The sequence below is a fragment of the Balaenoptera musculus genome, chromosome 1 (genome assembly GCF_009873245.2).
Source record: "Balaenoptera musculus isolate JJ_BM4_2016_0621 chromosome 1, mBalMus1.pri.v3, whole genome shotgun sequence".
NCBI classification, from domain to species: domain Eukaryota; kingdom Metazoa; phylum Chordata; class Mammalia; order Artiodactyla; family Balaenopteridae; genus Balaenoptera; species Balaenoptera musculus.
Genome location: NC_045785.1, coordinates 131105260 through 131122411, shown reverse-complemented (window position 1 = coordinate 131122411; position 17152 = coordinate 131105260). Strand labels below are relative to the sequence as shown.

General features: G+C 44.6%; 1 protein-coding gene across 1 annotated transcript in view; it reads left to right on the top strand.

Annotated features, from left to right (window-relative positions):
* TNR (tenascin R) overlaps window positions 1–17152 on the top strand; it is a 417206-nt gene that overhangs the window by 2455 nt on the left and 397599 nt on the right. The gene's annotated exons all lie outside the window — the stretch shown is intronic.

The following is a 17152-nucleotide window of genomic DNA, read 5'->3' as shown; positions in this document are numbered from 1 at the left end:
CCTCTGGGAACACCTCCATTGAGTACTTTGTGGCTCAAAATGCGTGAGGATGACTAAGAAGCAGGAGAGGGCTGGGCTCTAAGCACCTACAGAAACCCATGGAGAGGAGTGGGGGACTGGACATAAACCCACCCTACATATAAAACCTCCAGTCCCCTGGCAGCTCTAGCCCTCACATCAGGCCAGCATTCTGGAAAGAAAGCCAGTGTATTTTCATATCCAGCCATCTTTCACTGAGCAGGAGAGACTCTGCTGGGCTGTCTCTGAGATCTGGGGGGACGAGAGATGTGGGAAAAGGTGGAGAGAAGGAAAAGGTCGGCATCCCACCCTATTTTCCACAGCCATGGGTTGCCATCTTTTACCTAGAGAAGGCCACTGTTACTTTTTAAAAAAATGTTTTAGGTATAATTTGCATATAATAAAATTATACTGGTCTTAAGTGTCAAGATTAGTAAGTCTTGACAACTGTGTACACCCATTTAACCACTCCCCCAAACAAGATATACAAAACTTCCCTTATGCTTCTTTCTGATAAATCTTTCCCTCCTCCAACCCCATCACTTTCTGACGTCTATCACCATAGCTTCAACTGCTACATTTTGCAGTGGAAATGTATTGCTTAATGTGTCATGTAGACACTAGACTTCTCAGAGAACATTTCAGAGGTCTGATGCTACTGTTACCGGGTGAGTAGCATAGAGGTGGGGGAGGGGTTTATTCCTTGTCCAAGTTTATGGTCATGGTGTTGGAAAGTCAAGTGGTCATTTCGAGTGGTGTGTGTAGAAGCCAACAATCAAGCCCAAATAGGAACCATGGAAGCCCCTGTAGGTCTCTGCCTCCGAGGTGACCTGAGTTATTTGATGTACAGTGCATGGAGAAGATGTTGAAAATGTCTATTAAAAACTTGGAATTCAGCATTCAGGTGGTTGGGCATGAGTCATTCCATCTGGGTTCTAGGAGAGTGAGGTGAGGTAAGAGTACCCGTGTGAACTTACTAGGGAAAGAGAGAGTAGAGTTCACTGTGACAGTGCTTATGCCAGGAAATTCAGCTCCATCCACAAAGATTGTGGCTTAGGAGGTTGCTATTTCTCCTTATTTAAGAGTGGCTTTAGAACGTACCTTGCAGAGACTCATGTATTGATACTATCACATCATCATAGCTCCATCAAGAGATGTCACCATTCATCCTGCTCCCCTCCCTGGTTGTAGGACAGAGTAGGGAATCTCTATTCTATTTTACCATGAAGAAGCAGTGGCATTATCAGAAGGTTTTGATGACTTTGGTGAAAAAAAAAAAATACGCACACACACACACCTGTACGTAACCAGTCCTGATACCTTGCCTGTCCAGTTCTCTCCCACCCTATATCTGTGGATGCTCTATGTTCAGGGAAATTTGGATAGACATAGGGCATTTTGTGCACAGCTTGAACTAAAATATCAGAGTTTCTGGAAGATCAACCAATAAATTAGAGTCTTTAGTAGACCTCAAAATTTGTCCAAGTAGATAATAGAGCTGTTTACATGCTTGGTGGGTAAGCACGTCCTCTGCCTCCTTCCACTCAGAGACTTTACTAAGCACCTCCTTCCCAGGCTCTGCCCCTTTCTGGGTTCATCTGTCTCAGAGAATGCACCCAGCCAGCTCATTTATAAGGAAGGCTCCTTCCTGAGTCAGCTCCCTCAGCTGGGATCCCACAGAGGGGAGCATAGGTTGCTAAGCCACTGGGACATGGCAAGTTAGAAGAGTCATGGTGAGGATTCCTTAAGGTCTAGGTTTGTGCAGAAACATAAAATTTGATCTCCACAAAGCCAATTCTAGTAGATGATTTGGGAAAAGTGCAGAGACACACCTTTGTCTCATCTCAATTATAGGCTACGTTAATAAAGATCAGATGAGATTCTCCACCTAACTGGAGTTTCATCTTCTTAAGAGCAAGTCCAGTGAGAGGGGGAAATTGGAATAGAGGTGTTTAAATGCTATTTCCTATTGTATATGAGACTCACCGCATCTTTACCTTGGAACATGACTTTGGACTGGAACAGTATTGATACATTTTGAACATAGCAGGTAATCAATATGTCAGTTGGAAAAGGGAATTTAAGCAGTTTTGCCCTCTTTCCTTTCTCTTCTTTTGTTTTCTTGTGATTAGGTATACATAACATAAAATTTACCAGTTTAACCATTTTCAAGTGTACAGTTCAGTGGCACTACGTACATTCACACGGTTATGCAACCATCACCGCCATCCATGTCCAGAATGTTTTCATCTTCCCAAACTGAATCTCTGTAGTTTTAAACAATAACTCTCCATCCCCCTCCCCCCAGCCCCTGGCAACCACCATTTTACTTTCCATCTTCATGAATTTGACTACTCTTATACCTCATATAAGTGGAATCATACCATATTTGTCCTTTTGTGTCTGGTTTATTTCACTTAGCATAATGTCTTTAAGGTTCATCCATGTTGCAGCATGTGTCAGGATTTCATTCCTTTTTAAGGCTGAATAATATTCCATTGTATGTATGTACCACACTTTGTTTATCTCTTCATCCATTGAGGAGATTTGGGTTGCTTTCTCTCTGCTTCTTTAATTCTGGCCAGTTACCTTTACTTTTCTCTGCAACCAAGTGGGAAAGGGAGACTCTCTGGTCATAGGTCTCAGTGGGGTTGAAATTCTTCCCTTTCCCTATGAAGGAAGACCAGGCAGGTTGCTTTCTGGAGTCAAATCAAGGAGAAGAAGTGGGGGTGATGTATTCCCCACCAACCCAATGAACTAGGTCTGGTTACTATACTCTGACCCTTGCTGGTAAGTGTAAAACAGACACAGTTCAAATAAACTGAGATCCTAAACTCTTCTATTCCCCCACTGAAGTGCCTCAATCTTAGCCCAGAGAGGTACCAGGAGACAGGGAGAGGTCAGCCCTCACCCTTGGTGGGCACGTCTCTGGGTTGTTCCTGGCTTATGCATTACACGGTGAGATTCCAAAATGAGAGATGGAGTTCTGGGGCCAGGGACAAATAAGCCAACAGACTCATTACAGTTTTACAACCCTGGGACCTCTGTCCTTAGAGCAGGCACTGCCAAGCTCACCCCCACTTGGCTCCCATAATAACATCTTATCCTCTGGCTGTAGATGATTCAATAAAAGGTTATTACCAGGACCCAGGAGGAATTCATTTAATCTGGATGAGTGCTCATCATACTATATGGTATGCAGATAAAGAGGAAAAAGCCTGGAACATTGATCCCAGGACAATATCAACCCAGAATGGCTAATGTTTGACAACAGCTTAGCAACATCTGTGGGCTGGAGTCTAGTTTTTCATCCGAGTCCACCTAAGAATTCACATTCCTGGACCCTGGTAGTTTGGATCTTTCTACTGTTTAATGATAATACTAGCTAACATTGACTGAGTCCTTGCTATGGGCTTTAGCCAAGTGCATGGCACAGAGAATGCCCTTAATAAATGTTGGCTCTTGTTGCTATTAATAAACGCTTTATATACTTTATGTCATTTAGTAACTAAAACATATGATGTATACTATTATGCCCATTTTACAGATGAGGAAACAGAGGCGTCATAATTTATGTGACTTGTACAACTTTTTACAGCTACGTAGTGATACAACAGGAACTCAAGCCCAGGTTTGAAGCGTGTGCCTTAACCTCTTTCTTTTCTTGCTTTTATCACCCATTTGGCAGTTAACGAGGGCTCTATTGTGATTCCTTTTAAGTATCTTTAGAGGAATCTTACATCTTGCATTATTGCTAATCTTATATGTGAAAATCTAGGTGCCTCTCCACCTAGATAACCAATGCTATGAAGGCTGGGAGAGCCCAGCACAGGGTCTGGCACATAGTAGGGCCCAAGAAAAACTTTCTCCTTTTGTTGTTGGTTCTGCTCAACCTAAGTACAGGAGTTCCTACACTTGTTTCCCTTGTTATAACGATGATGATGATGGTGATGATGATGGATATTATGTCTGCTGTGTTCATGATGTGCCAGGCACTATACCAGGCTGGGCAATAGAGTATTGCACTTGATTCTCACCATAGTGGGAGAAAGAGCTCTCATTTACTGGAGGTTGCTACGTGGAAGGGGCTGAGCTAGGTGTTTAATCCTCATGACAACCCAGGAGCAAGGTTGGTAAGGAAAACCTTCTCCAGCCGAATGAGAAGGGAAAACCCTGGTCACGGCACAACTTGAGTTAAAACAGTTGCTTTTCTCCATGAAGACCACAGCGGACAGAACACATAGATGAAGAAAACAAAGCTCCTGAATTCAGAGAGGCTAAATAACTTGCCTGAGGCTGCAAAGCTAGTAGGTGGCGGGGCTGTTTTTGATCTCTATCTGATTGAAACTGAGCCCAAGCTCTTTCACTCCTCTCTGTTGCTCCCGTCTTAGTTTTAGCCATACCTTTGCCACCCTGGGGCCACACTTAAAACAAGAAGCAAGAACTGGGGTTTTATTACCAGGAAGCATGGCTTCAAATTCCTGCTCCTGAGAATCTGAGAATCTGAGGTTCCTCATCAGGGCTTCTTCACTGACCCCCCCCCACCTCAAAAAAGCCTATAAAGATCATCACATCTTTAAAAGGTTCTTATGAGAATCAAGTGGGGCACAAGTACACAGTGCCTAGGACAGCACCTGGCGTGGAGCATGAACGAATGTGCCACTAGCTATTTCTTGTGGCCTGGGGACTGGGGGCAGCCTAGGGTACTTGGCATTGTAACAATCTGACAATTATCTGTGCTGACCTGGATCTTATATTCTCCTCAAGTGCTCATGGGCTGGGCAGGCCCTTGTTTTATATCACTTTGATTTTAAGAGCATGTGTTGGCTATTTTTTCTTCTCTAGCACCAAGAGCCGGGCAGGCTGATATTTAAAAATATCTGAAAGATGCCTCTTGCCAATTAATTACATGGAAATTGTACTAGACTGAAATTAATTTGAACCTTAAGGAGACACTGGGTGTTTGAACCCCACTCTACACTCAGCGGGAGACTGTGAACCTTTGGGTGTCTTTTCTCTTGCTTTCCCCTCCCTCCAGATTATTCTGCCATTCTGGGTTTTATCTATGAAATGTTTTCTCTTCCTTTGTAATTATCTTTTCATAAGAAGAACATCTAACAGCCACCTCCTGGCTGGAGTAATTGTTGGAATTTTTTGGCGGTGTGCAATTTCGAAGGCTTGGGTTTATGTAGATTACCTTGAATTTATCTCCGCAAGCCCATCAGGAGAGAAGCAGCTGCCTGCCTCCTGAAGTACTGTAAACCCCGTGGCCACTGAGCACCTGCATCTGTGTGGATGCTCTGTTTATCTCAACGGATTCCGTAAAACAGATACCTTCATAAACCAGGTTTTGCCAGCCTGTCCTGCCGTCTCCCCTGAGCTTGTCAATACCGGGGTCGGCAGTGGGGCTCTGGCCCCGGGACAGGTGTGGAGCGGAAGTCAGCTGACAAGCCCCGTGTCCTCCCCCTCCTCCCGACAGCCCGGCCAGCTGCGAGCCAGGGGTGAGAGGGCGCGTGCAGACAGGGAGAGGGCAGCACCAGGGCCAGGGAGCCCAGGCAGCAGAAGGGCCAAGGCCCTGAGGACCAGATGAGAGCCCTGCAAGTGATTGTGTCGCAAAGGGCAGAGGCCACGCAGTCGGTAAAGGGGCCATCTCCTGTGATCCAGGCTGCGCAGCAGGGAGACGGAATTTATAAACCCAGCCATAAAGCCTCCTGTTCAAAGCCGTATACATTTATAGAGATATAAATGAAGTTGTAACGCCGGTGAGACTCACTATAAAAGCAAAAGACTTCATCTGTATCTATACTTCGGGTGCAGATCAGTTCCGGGCTCCCTGCCTTTCTCCAGCCCAGCCGTGTGCACGCGCCCACGCGCCCACGCGCTCACACGCTCACACGCGCGGCCCAGCTGCAGCCCAGAGCAGCCGGCGGCGGGGGGATGGGGTGGGGGGGGGCGTGGAGAGGAAGAAGGTCTTCTGAGCATCTGCAAGTGAGGCACTGGCAACGATGCTTTCCCCCTATCTCCGAGGGCTGTTTAAAAGCAGAGAGGAAAAAGAGGAACAAGTACTGCCAAAATCAAGTGGCTTCAAACAGTCAGGAGTCTGGCTTTAAATAAAACAATTTGAGGAAGGTTGGCTTTTCATCTGCCTCGGAAGCTGCCAGGTTTCTGCGTCTCATAGCTCCAGATGGGGTACAGCGATGAGACTGCAGGGCCGGTGCTGACCAGCCCCTGCCTGCCTTGCCTCCCCTACTGTCCCTGCTGGGCCAGCAGAAAAACGCCCGGTGAAACCTTGGCCAACCAGGGTTTGAATCCCGGCTCTGCCACTTACTGGCTGTGTGGCCTTGGGGAAGTCACTTGACTTCTCTGAACCTCAGTTTCCTTACCCATGAAAGGGGGTAAATAGTTCCTACATCTCAGAATTGCTGTGCGGGTTAAATGAGATGTCATTTTCTGTGTGAAGTCTCATAAGAGCCGGTAGCACATAGAGGGTCTTCAATCAGTGGAGTTCTCTCTTGATGGAAGTGTTTATGGTGGAAGGGGTGCATTCTGAGGGTGGAGGTTAGAGGTCACATGGATACTTTGACATATATTCCCCCCATGCGGTGGGGGAGACTTCATGTGGCCTGAGATTGGCTGCAGGAGCAAGTACAGTCCAGAGACAGGCAGGGGACTTGAACCCTGCCTTCTTTTCATCTTGCCACCACTTCTCCTCAGTCCTGCAAAGACCTCTGGGCTAGAGCACCTGCGCAGCTACTCAGGGGAAGGTTGACTGATAGCCCTTATCCCCCTGGGATTGCCCTTGTGGTGGGCCTGTTTGTATCCCCATAACTGGCTCCCTGGAAAGAGCAGGAGCTCAGCGCTGCCCACCTGGGGCACAGGTCCCTGGGGAATATGTCTTTGGGTAACTAGGGATGCCCTTCCAGACCTGACACTCAAGAGGTCAACAAACCATGTCAAGGGCGTGGCATCCTCTGTCCATCCTCCATCCACGAGGGGGCAAGTGGAATATTCCAGAGGAGAGGAAAGGGTGCTGTTGATCTGGATGCTGATATGTAACGGGTAGGGGTGGGGAAGCGACCACTATCTGTCAATCTCTTATTAAAAATGGTCTGAGGCACAGCGTAAGAGTTATTAAAATGCAGAGGAAGAGTGTGCCTTACCCTCCTCCCTACCCCTGCCCCTTTTTTCATTTGTATTTTATCAGCTTAATTTAGTAAGAGTGAAAGCTCAGGCAGCCATCCTTGGAGATGGGGAGGGAAAGGGAATAACACCACCAGAGAGGGCCAGTGGTGGCTTCCCTGACAGTGTCCTCCTTCCAACCCCACAGAGGTCCCCTTCCAGCCCCTGCGGCACCTCTTCTCTCTGGCCGGAGTGGAAGAGACAGGGACCAGTACAGAGCTCTCTGCACACACAGCTTTCCATTGCTTCCATGCTTTCCAGACGGGGTCCTGGGGGCCTCGGGCGACCACATTTGACAGACTGGCCAGGGGATCCTACCTGACATCCCCCTACTCTGCTGTGGTGTGAAACCTGGGAGGAGACCCAGCTCCTGTTCCCTGAAATGTTTTGCCCTTTTCCTTCTAAGTTCTTAAGGTCAAATGTTGCTAAGGGGATTATTTGCCAATGGCAAAACGCTGCTAGAAAGGGAAAACAGCTTTTTCATTTTTGAAGTTTTGGGTCTCCCCCTGGAGTTAGGCTCAGTAACTGGCCTGACCAAGCCCTGCCAGTGACCAGGTAGGAACCGAGGGGAGTGGTTACCCAAGATCGTCTACGAGGACGTTAGGCTCTGCTGGGTTCTTAAGTCACCAACTGGATCCAAAATAGCTCCGTGTCTATTTTTAGTACCATAATAATCACTAACACCTACATGATAAACACGATTGCCAGGCAATGATCTAAGTACACATAGAAACTTAGTAAATCTATACAACCACCTTTTGAGGGAGGTTCTATTATTGTCCCCATTTTACAGATGGAAAAATCAAGGCACAGAGAGATTGCTTAATTTGCCGGAAGACACATAATAAATGGCAGAGCCAGGATTTGTACCCAGGAGCTCTGTGTACTTAATTACCATGCTGTCCTGATCATCACTCAGAAACTACCTAGGTTCCCGCTGGCCAGAGAGAGATACAAAACCTGGAGAATCGTAGTTCTCACAAGCTTGGTTTGAATCACAAAGGTTGGTTTAAAAATAAGGTCGGATCAGTCACTATTTCTCTCGGGGGATCAGTGCTGTCCCTTCTTCCACGCTCCCTCCTTTGGGGAGTCCTTCTGTTTTTTCAGCAAAGCCTCATCTAACACTTTCAGGATGAGAAAAGAATCCAACTCTAAGCAAGTGAGTTTTCTTAAATGGATTTTCCTTCATCCAATCTCACAAAGTGGTGTCAATTCTCATCTGCCCACAAAAGCCTCATTCACTTTGTGGTCTATCCACTTTGGGGATTATCGGGGCCACAGGTGTAACTACCCATTCCCCTGTGGGCCACTTCTTTTTTTTCTTTTCTTTTCTTTTTTTTTCTTTTTCACATCCTTATTGGAGTATAATTGCTTTACAATGGTGTGTTAGTTTCTGCTGTATAACAAAGTGAGTCACTATACATATACATTTATCCCCATTTCTCCTCCCTCTTGCGTCTCCCTCCCACCCACCCTATCCCACCCCTCTAGGTGGACGCAAAGCACCGAGCTGATCTCCCTGTGCTATGAGGCTGCTTCCCACTAGCTATCTATTTTACATTTGATAGTGTATATATGTCCATGCCACTCTCTTACTTCTTTTAACTCAGATCTGCCACCGTGCAAAATAAAATTCCTGTAATGGATTCTCAAATGATCGGTCCAGCTGGGAGGAGTATGGCAGGTAGATGCAGTAAAGCTCAATTTGTTCCTGTGGAGGTTTCTTGTTCAACTGTGAGGACATAAATTGAACATCAGTGGCAGCCAGGACCACCAGAAGATTGCAGGGGAGGCAGGTAGTGTTGGCTGGGAGGGAGCAAAGGGCAACTCACTGTAGCCTATGCCTATCCTGCTGTATGGCCAGAGATGGAGATAGTGGCAGAATATCAGGCAAAGGAGCAGGGGGGCTGTGCAGTGCTTTAGAGCCGACCCCCAATGTTCCCGATGCAGCAACTCACCGAGCCAAAAGGCAGGTTCATCCCAGAATAAAAGCACTGGAGACCAGGAGGCCTGGGAACCCCAACGCACGCTTGGTTAGAGGCTAGTGTTTAGCTCTTGCACTGGGGCTGAGAGGGGCAACTTGGGGAAAATGCACATCCCAGCTCTGAGTGAGGTTATTCAGGGCTGAGAATCCATCCCGAGCTTGGGCCAACCACCCACAGGCAGGAAGACACAGAGTTAGGGAGAAATAGCATCAGTTCTGAAGACTGTGGACTTGAGCTTTGATCCTGGCTCTGCCTAGCTCTACCCCCTTGATGAGCCCACTTATCCTCTCTGAGCCCCTGTTTCCACAACTCTAAGATGAAGAGGATGATAGCTCTTTAAAATTTTGTGAAAATTGAATAAGGTAACGTCTATGGGGCTTCTGGCACTTAATGGGTATTCAATAAATGTTGATTCCCTGATTATTAGCAATAATAATTTTTTGCATTTTTGTTGTGCTTCATAATGTTCATAGTCTATTAGATATATCACATTAGATCTGCAAAACTATGTGTGAAGGTATGCAAAATGACTCATTAATTACTCCCATTTTATAGATGGTGGAATTACTGTAGAGTTTCAGTGGCTTGTCCAAGAGAGCACAGGTAGTAAGTGACAGAATGTAGATCACAACTCTTGCAGTTTGGGGCTTAATCATTTTACAGCCATTTTTGTTGCGCTGGGATTGGGCTGGTAGTTGAAATCACAAAGGTTAAGAATACCCTCTGCCTAGATGCCCAGAAGACAGAATCAGCTCCTGCGGCCTCTGTAGCATATCTGGGGGGCTGGGCAGGGCTCAGGGTTTCCTTTAGAGCCTTTGGCATAAGGCTCGCAAGCTCTTACATTTCTACAGTGTGTTCCAAAATAGCTCCCTCAGTAGATTTGTGCTGAATGCTACAGCAGCCAACTTTCCTATGGCCAGATAGTCTTGGCTTTCCTACCTCCCCCTAGCCAGCTGTCTTGGGAACCTGAGTCACTCATCACAGCCACTACACAGGGATCAGCTCCCACCTCATCTCACCAGTAGCAAAAGAACACAGAGCTTGTGTCCAGCAGGCCAGTAGCCTCAAATGTAGACTCCACAGAGAAGCCTACCCTGTTAATCTTATCTGAAATAGCTCTCCTTGACATCAAAAGCAAAGGCAACAAAAGCAAAAATAAACAAGTGGGACTAACACCAACTAAAAAGCTTTTGCACAGAAAAGGAAACCATCAGCAAAATGAAAAGGCAACCTATGGAATGGGAGAAAATATCTGCAAACCACATATATGAAAAGGGGTTAATATGCAAACTATACAAGGAACTCATACAACTCAATAGCAACAAAACAAAACAAAAACACCCAACACAACCCAGATAATCCAATTAAAAATGGGCAAAGGACCTGAATAGACATTTTTCCAAAGAAGACATACAAATGGCCAACAGGCAAATGAAAAATGTTCAACATCACCAGTAATCAGGGAGTGCAAATCCAAACCACAGGGAGATACCACCTCACACCTGTCGGAATGGCTATTATCAAAAAGACTACAAGTGTTCGGGAGCATGTGGAGAAAAGGGACCCCCTGTGCACTGCTGGTGGGAATGCAAAAACTGGTGCAGCCACTGTGGATCCTCCAAAAATTAAAAATAGAACTACCATACGATCCAGCAATTCCACTTCTGGGTATATATCCAAAGGAAATGAAAGCACTGTCTCGAAGAGATAGCTGCATTCTCATGTTCATAGCAGCATTATCCACAATAACCAAGGTATGGAAACAACCTAAGTGTCCATCAGTGGATGATAGGATAAAAAGGATGTGGCATTCATGTATATACAATGGAATATTATTCAGCTATATAAAAGGAAATCCTGTCATTTGTGACAGCATGAAGCATGGAGGGTATTATCCTAAGTGAAATAAGCCAGACAGAGAAAGATAAATCCTGCACAGTATCAAGTTGAACTCATAGAAACAGAGTAGAGAGTGGTTCTCAGGGGCTGGGGGTAGGGGAAATAGAGAGAGGTTAAAAAGTAAATAAAATAGCTTTCCTTGTCACTCTCCTATTTTATTTTTATTTATCTCATTTATCACCAGCCAACATAATATATATTTATTTGATTTCTTCCTTATTGTCTGTCTTCTCCCAATAGAATATAAACTCTCTGAGAGTAAGGACTTTGTCTTATTCATAGTTGGATTCCTAACCTGGCACAGTGTGTTTAGTAAATACTGGCTGAGTGAATGAATGAATGGATCTTCATCCAGTATCCTCTATTTCAACAAGCTGTTACTAAAGACCTACTTTGAGAGTTTCTGTTAATGGTTGGATATGGGACTGAATGAGACATGGCTCCCTGTCTCTGAGGATCTCCCAATCTGGTTGGGGTAGAGGAGAAGACACAAAGCCACCATAGTGGCTGCACCAGTTTTTGCATTCCCACCAACAGTGCACAAGGTTTCCCTTTCCTCCACATCCTCTCTAACACTTGTTATCTTGTCTTTTTGATAATAGCCATTCTGACAGGTGTGAGGTGATATCTCCTTGTGGTTTTGATTTGCTTTTCCCTGATGATTAGCTTTTCCCTGATGATTAGCGATGTTGAGCATCTTTTCATGTACCTGTTGGCCATCTGTGTGTCTTCAAAGGTAGGTAACCACCTCACAGCAAAAGGAAGCGTTAATGTCTAGGAACCAACTGTGTGGAGGTGGTGGGAGGGGGTGAGGTGACTTACAATGCTTGTTCGCCCCATTAATCAGAGAGGGAGCAGAATATGCAAAGGCTCAGAATCATAGAAAGGGCGTGTCAGAATGTAGCTGAGAAACGTGAGGTAGCTGGAACACAGAATCATTGAGTCATGGTGGTGGGGTGGTAAGGATGGTGGGAGATGACACTAAAGAAGGAGATTAGAATTTGGGCCTTCCTCTCAGGATACCCATGGGGAAAATTATCAACTGCTTGGGTGGTTTAGGTGTGGAATCCTAAGGTATGTTGTAGGATGCAAGCTCGTTGCCTTTTTCATCAGAGAATTAAAGGCACAACCTAACTGAATTCTTTTTGCTATTGAGATATTCTTTTATATTAACCGTATCTTCTACTGCAAGATCTCCAAGCCAGAGAGTGAGGGCGGGGACTTGTAGGTGGGTGGGCAAGACCTGCAGAACCTCCAGATCTCTCATCTCTGACAGAACACTGGGGGACGCTGTGCTGCTCTCATCTGAAAAACACAAGGCCAGTTCTCAGGCACCCGCGCTGCTTTCTCTACTTCTTCCTGTAAAAATGACACCACTCTGATTGGTGATACAGAGGTTAAAGGCGAGACTGTTTAGTGAGAATGAGGGATAGAGAACGAAAGAAAGAAAAGCCCTGAGACCAGAAACCTTGAATGCTCATTCTGTTTCCTTTAACTGTGGCTTGTTTAAGAAAATGGCTTGCTCTCTTTCTTCAACTCCTTCTCTTCTGGAAAGAGGATGCGGCTGGGAGGCTCCCATGCCAAGGCTCTGGTCCGGGAAACTGCTTTCCTATTGATTTGTGTGTCAGCAATTCAAATGGGGGTATTTATACTGCGGCTGAGCACCTAATAAAAATTTAAATTATCGTTTAAAAAAAAACCGGAAAGGAGGAAAAAAACTCATCAAGGAACAACCTCATAAGAAAAGTAAAAAAAATAGCCACACACACAAACCGAGGTCCTCAGGAAGGGAGCTGGAGACTAGGATTGTGAAGTTTGCCAAGATGTGTCGCAGGCTGTTTTATTTTTCCTTTTAAATGCCTGTTCCTCCCACCTGAACACCTTTCCTAGGCTCTGTGGCTCTGACTTCAGACCCTGGCTTCATCACTCACTCGTGGGGCTTGGGCAAAGGACAGATGTTTCTCTCTGAGCCCCCCTGTTGCATATATAGGAAGGAATAATGGTGTCTCAAATGACAACACATACGTGGAGCTCTTGGAGCAGAAACTAGCACATAGTAGGTGCTCAAAAAATGTTTATATCTTAACCCCCTTTCCCCTTTGCAGATCCCCTATTCAGATTCTTCCTTAAAAGCCATGTGCTATAGCCTATTAAAATCTGACTGCAGCCACTGCTGTCTTACTTGAAAGGCTCTGAGCCACTAAATCACACCTGTGTATAAATGATTGATAATGAATTAATATGTTAGGCGGTGGTACTAATGAAAAGCAGAAGGAAAGAAATGAAGGACGCTTTAATGGCAGAATGTCAGAAAGCGGTTATAAACCTCTGTAGGGATATTTTTGGGGATAGGGTTTCTGCAGCATCCCTTATATCATGCCTATTAGGAAACCACCTCTCTGGTCAACTGTACGGACAGGTGATACATAGGCCAGGAAAGCAGGGAGTGGGTCTCTCAAACTTTTATGACAGCACCAGAGGGCTCACCTACTCCCAGGACCATATCCTTGCCCTCGACAGTGCCATTAACTGCACCTTCTTCAAAGTCCTGATGTCAAGCTTCCCAAGTCTGGCTGTTCTTCTTTTTCTTCTGCTCTCGTGCTTCAACTCCACCAATTACACCACTGCATTGATGTCTCCAAGCCCCTTACCTGGCCTCTTTTTTCATTATCCGTTGTTTGGCTTTACCAGGCTGAGATTCTAGCCTCTATCTTTAGCATTAATCCCTTGCAAAGCCTCTGTGGACTTCTTGTGCTGTACTCACCTGGCAGAACCCTACCTTGTTAAACTCCAGGCCATGCTTACCTCTGAACAAGTACACATTACTAGAGAAAAATAGATAGCTGTGTGGACTGTTGTTGCTTTACAATTATGACCATAAATCCCAAGTGGATACTGGAAACAGTCCGGCAATTCCACGACACATCTTTAGCACATTTACTTTCCACTCTCCAAAATCTCAACTTTACATCTCCTTTCTCCAAAGACTGCCTACCCTCCCTTTTTAATTTCTTCCAGTTGATGACCTTACTTGGTATTTTTACAGACAGGTGCTGCTTCACCTTCCTGCCCCTGACACCACACCTCTCGCTGTCACAGTGTCTGTCCTCTCTGTCTTCCCTCCTTATTCATGAGTGCTGGGCCCCTGCTTCTCGCAAAGGCCAAACCCCCTCTTGTGTTGTGACCTCAGCCCCTCACGCTTCCTAAGGACTTCATTCCAGCAATCATCACCCCTCCTCTCTTGAATCTTCAATCTCTCCCTCACTATTTCATTTTCCTATAAGTATATAAATGTTCTCTGATATTCCCTACCTTAAAATACATGGAAGCCTCTCCTGATTCTACTCTCCTTCCAGTTTCCACACTATTTCTCAGCTCTCATCTATAGCAAAACTCACTGAACGTGTCACTGTTATCGATTCTCACTTCCATTCTCTCTTCACCCAATCAGGCTTCTATCCTGACCACTCCACAGAGAACGCTCAAGGGCACCAGTGGTCTCATGTTGCCAGATCTCATGGTCATTTCTTTGCTGCTTTCATAGTTGACCTCTCAGCATCACTGGACACTCATCTCTTTCCTTAAACTACTGTCTTCCCTTGGCTTTGTTGACATGCACTTCTTAGGTTTTCCTTCTGTCTCAGGGGCCACTACTTTGCTGGTTTCTCTTTCTACATTCAACCTTTAAAATTTGGAAAACTCTAGAATTCAGTCATGAGCCTAGAGAAGAGTCTAACTTTCACCTAGGGACCACATACCACTTGTACACCAATGGCTACCAAATCCATGCCTCTAGCTCTAACGTCTTTCTGGAACCCAGCTTAGAGAAACCAACAGTCTACCTGGTATCTCTACTTTGATATTTAATAAAGTCCTCCAACTTAATGTGTCTGAAGAGAATTCTTGATTCATTGATGTCCTAAACTTGTTCCTCTCTTAGTCTTTCGCTTCTTGGTAGAAGGTGCTATATCTACCTAGTTGCTCAAGTAAAAAAGCCTAGAAGTCATCATTAACATCCTCTTTTTCCTCACACGCCACTCCATATCAATCCATCAGCAAGAGCAGTTGACTCTACCTCTAAGCACTTTTCAAATCCTTCCTCTACTATGAATGCCCTCGGCTCTCCCTTGGACCACTGCAAAAGCCCCCAACTATTTTTTCTGATTCCACTCTTCCCCTGGAGGCAATCTATACCCAACACTAAAGTGATCTATCAGAAATTTAAATAAAATAATATTCCTTCCTTTCTTAAAATTCTCCAATGATTTTCCTTACACTTAAAATAAAACTCAAATGTCTTACATGATCAACAAAATCTTCCATCTATTTTTGACCTCCATTTCATAGCTCTCTCTACTACTCACTCTGTTACACTCTTATTGGTTTGTCAAAAATGTTGACTTCAACCCCTCAGGACTTCTGCCATACCTGTTCCCTAGAATTTAGAGAAATCTTAGGAAGCATCTAATTCACCACTCCTATTTTATAGACAAGGAGACCAAACACAGAGAAAGGTAATCTCATAGAAAATCAGTGGTAAAGCCAGGACCAGTTGTTTTGATAACCAGTATGATGCTCTTTCCACTAGAGCATGCTGGGTGATTGCTACCCTCTGAATACTTCATCAGTGTCTCATCTTGTGAGTTGCAGAAATCTTCACCTTGGTAGAAACATGGATCTTGGATTTGGTTCAGTCTTGGTTGTGATTTTAAGCAGGTTGACCCTAAGCACTATTGTGGGAATTATAGTCCTTGAAAGTTACTATGGAGAGATTTGGGATTTTTAACAAAGGTCTCATAAATCCAAAATTCCTGGGCAATATATGACTCCTTGGGAAAAGAATCACCATTTTTTGACCCCACATGGACTGTTTAATAGACAACAAGGTCAAGCTATCATTAGAATTCCCTTGTCATTCCTTAAGAAGGTCCCTTATTACAGCCTGGCTCCTTTCTCTGCAGTCATCCACAAGTATTTTGGTAGAAAGGATCTTCTTTTCAGTCTAACATAGATCTGTGGCCTCTTCATGCCCTTGTTTTCACTGGCTGTCACTCCTTACATGCCACATTGGGGCTCATTCAAGCTGATTTCCCCAGTCCCGCCCTCTTCCACCTCTCTGTTGATCTGTCTATAATCAAAGGTTATTTGTATATCAGATTTCCTTCACTGAAAAACAGCCATTGCTTTGAAGAATTTCATATCATGTAATCATATAAATTATTTTGAAAAAAATAAGAATGTTTTAAAAATACCCAGGCTTGTGAGAGAGTGGCATGGACTTATATATACTACCAAATGTAAAATAGATAGCTAGTGGGAAGCAGCCGCATAGCACAGGGAGATCAGCTCGGTGCTTTGTGGCCACCTAGAGGGGCGGGATAGGGAAGGTGGGAGGGAGACGAAAGAGGGAGGAGATATGGGGATATATGTATATGTATAGCTGATTCACTTTGTTATAAAGCAGAAATTAACACACCATTGTAAAGCAATTATACTCCAATAAAGATGTTAAAAAAAAAACCTCACACACACAAAAAATGGGCAGAAGACCTAAATAGACCTTTCTCCAAAGAAGACATACAGATGGCCAACAAACACATGAAAAGATTAAACAACATCACTAATTGTTAGAGAAATGCAAATCACTATTATTGTCTCCTTTAATAGGGAGAATAATGAATAGAAATATAACATCACTAATTATTAGAGAAATGCAAATCAAAATTACCATGAGGTATCACCTCACACCAGTCAGAATGGCCAACATTAAAAAATCTACAAACAATAAATGTTGGAGGGATGTAGAGAAAAGGATACCCTCTTGCACTGTTGGTGGGAATGTAAATTGATACAGCCACTATGGAGAAAAGTATGGAGGTTCCTTAAAAAACTAAAAATACAACTACCATATGACCCAGCAATCCCACTACTGGGCATATACCCAGAGAAAACCATAATTCAAAAAGGCACATGCACCCCAATGTTCTTTGCAGCACTATTTACAACAGCCAGGACATGGAAGCAACCTAAATGTCCATCAACAGAGGAATGGATAAAGAAGATGTGGTACA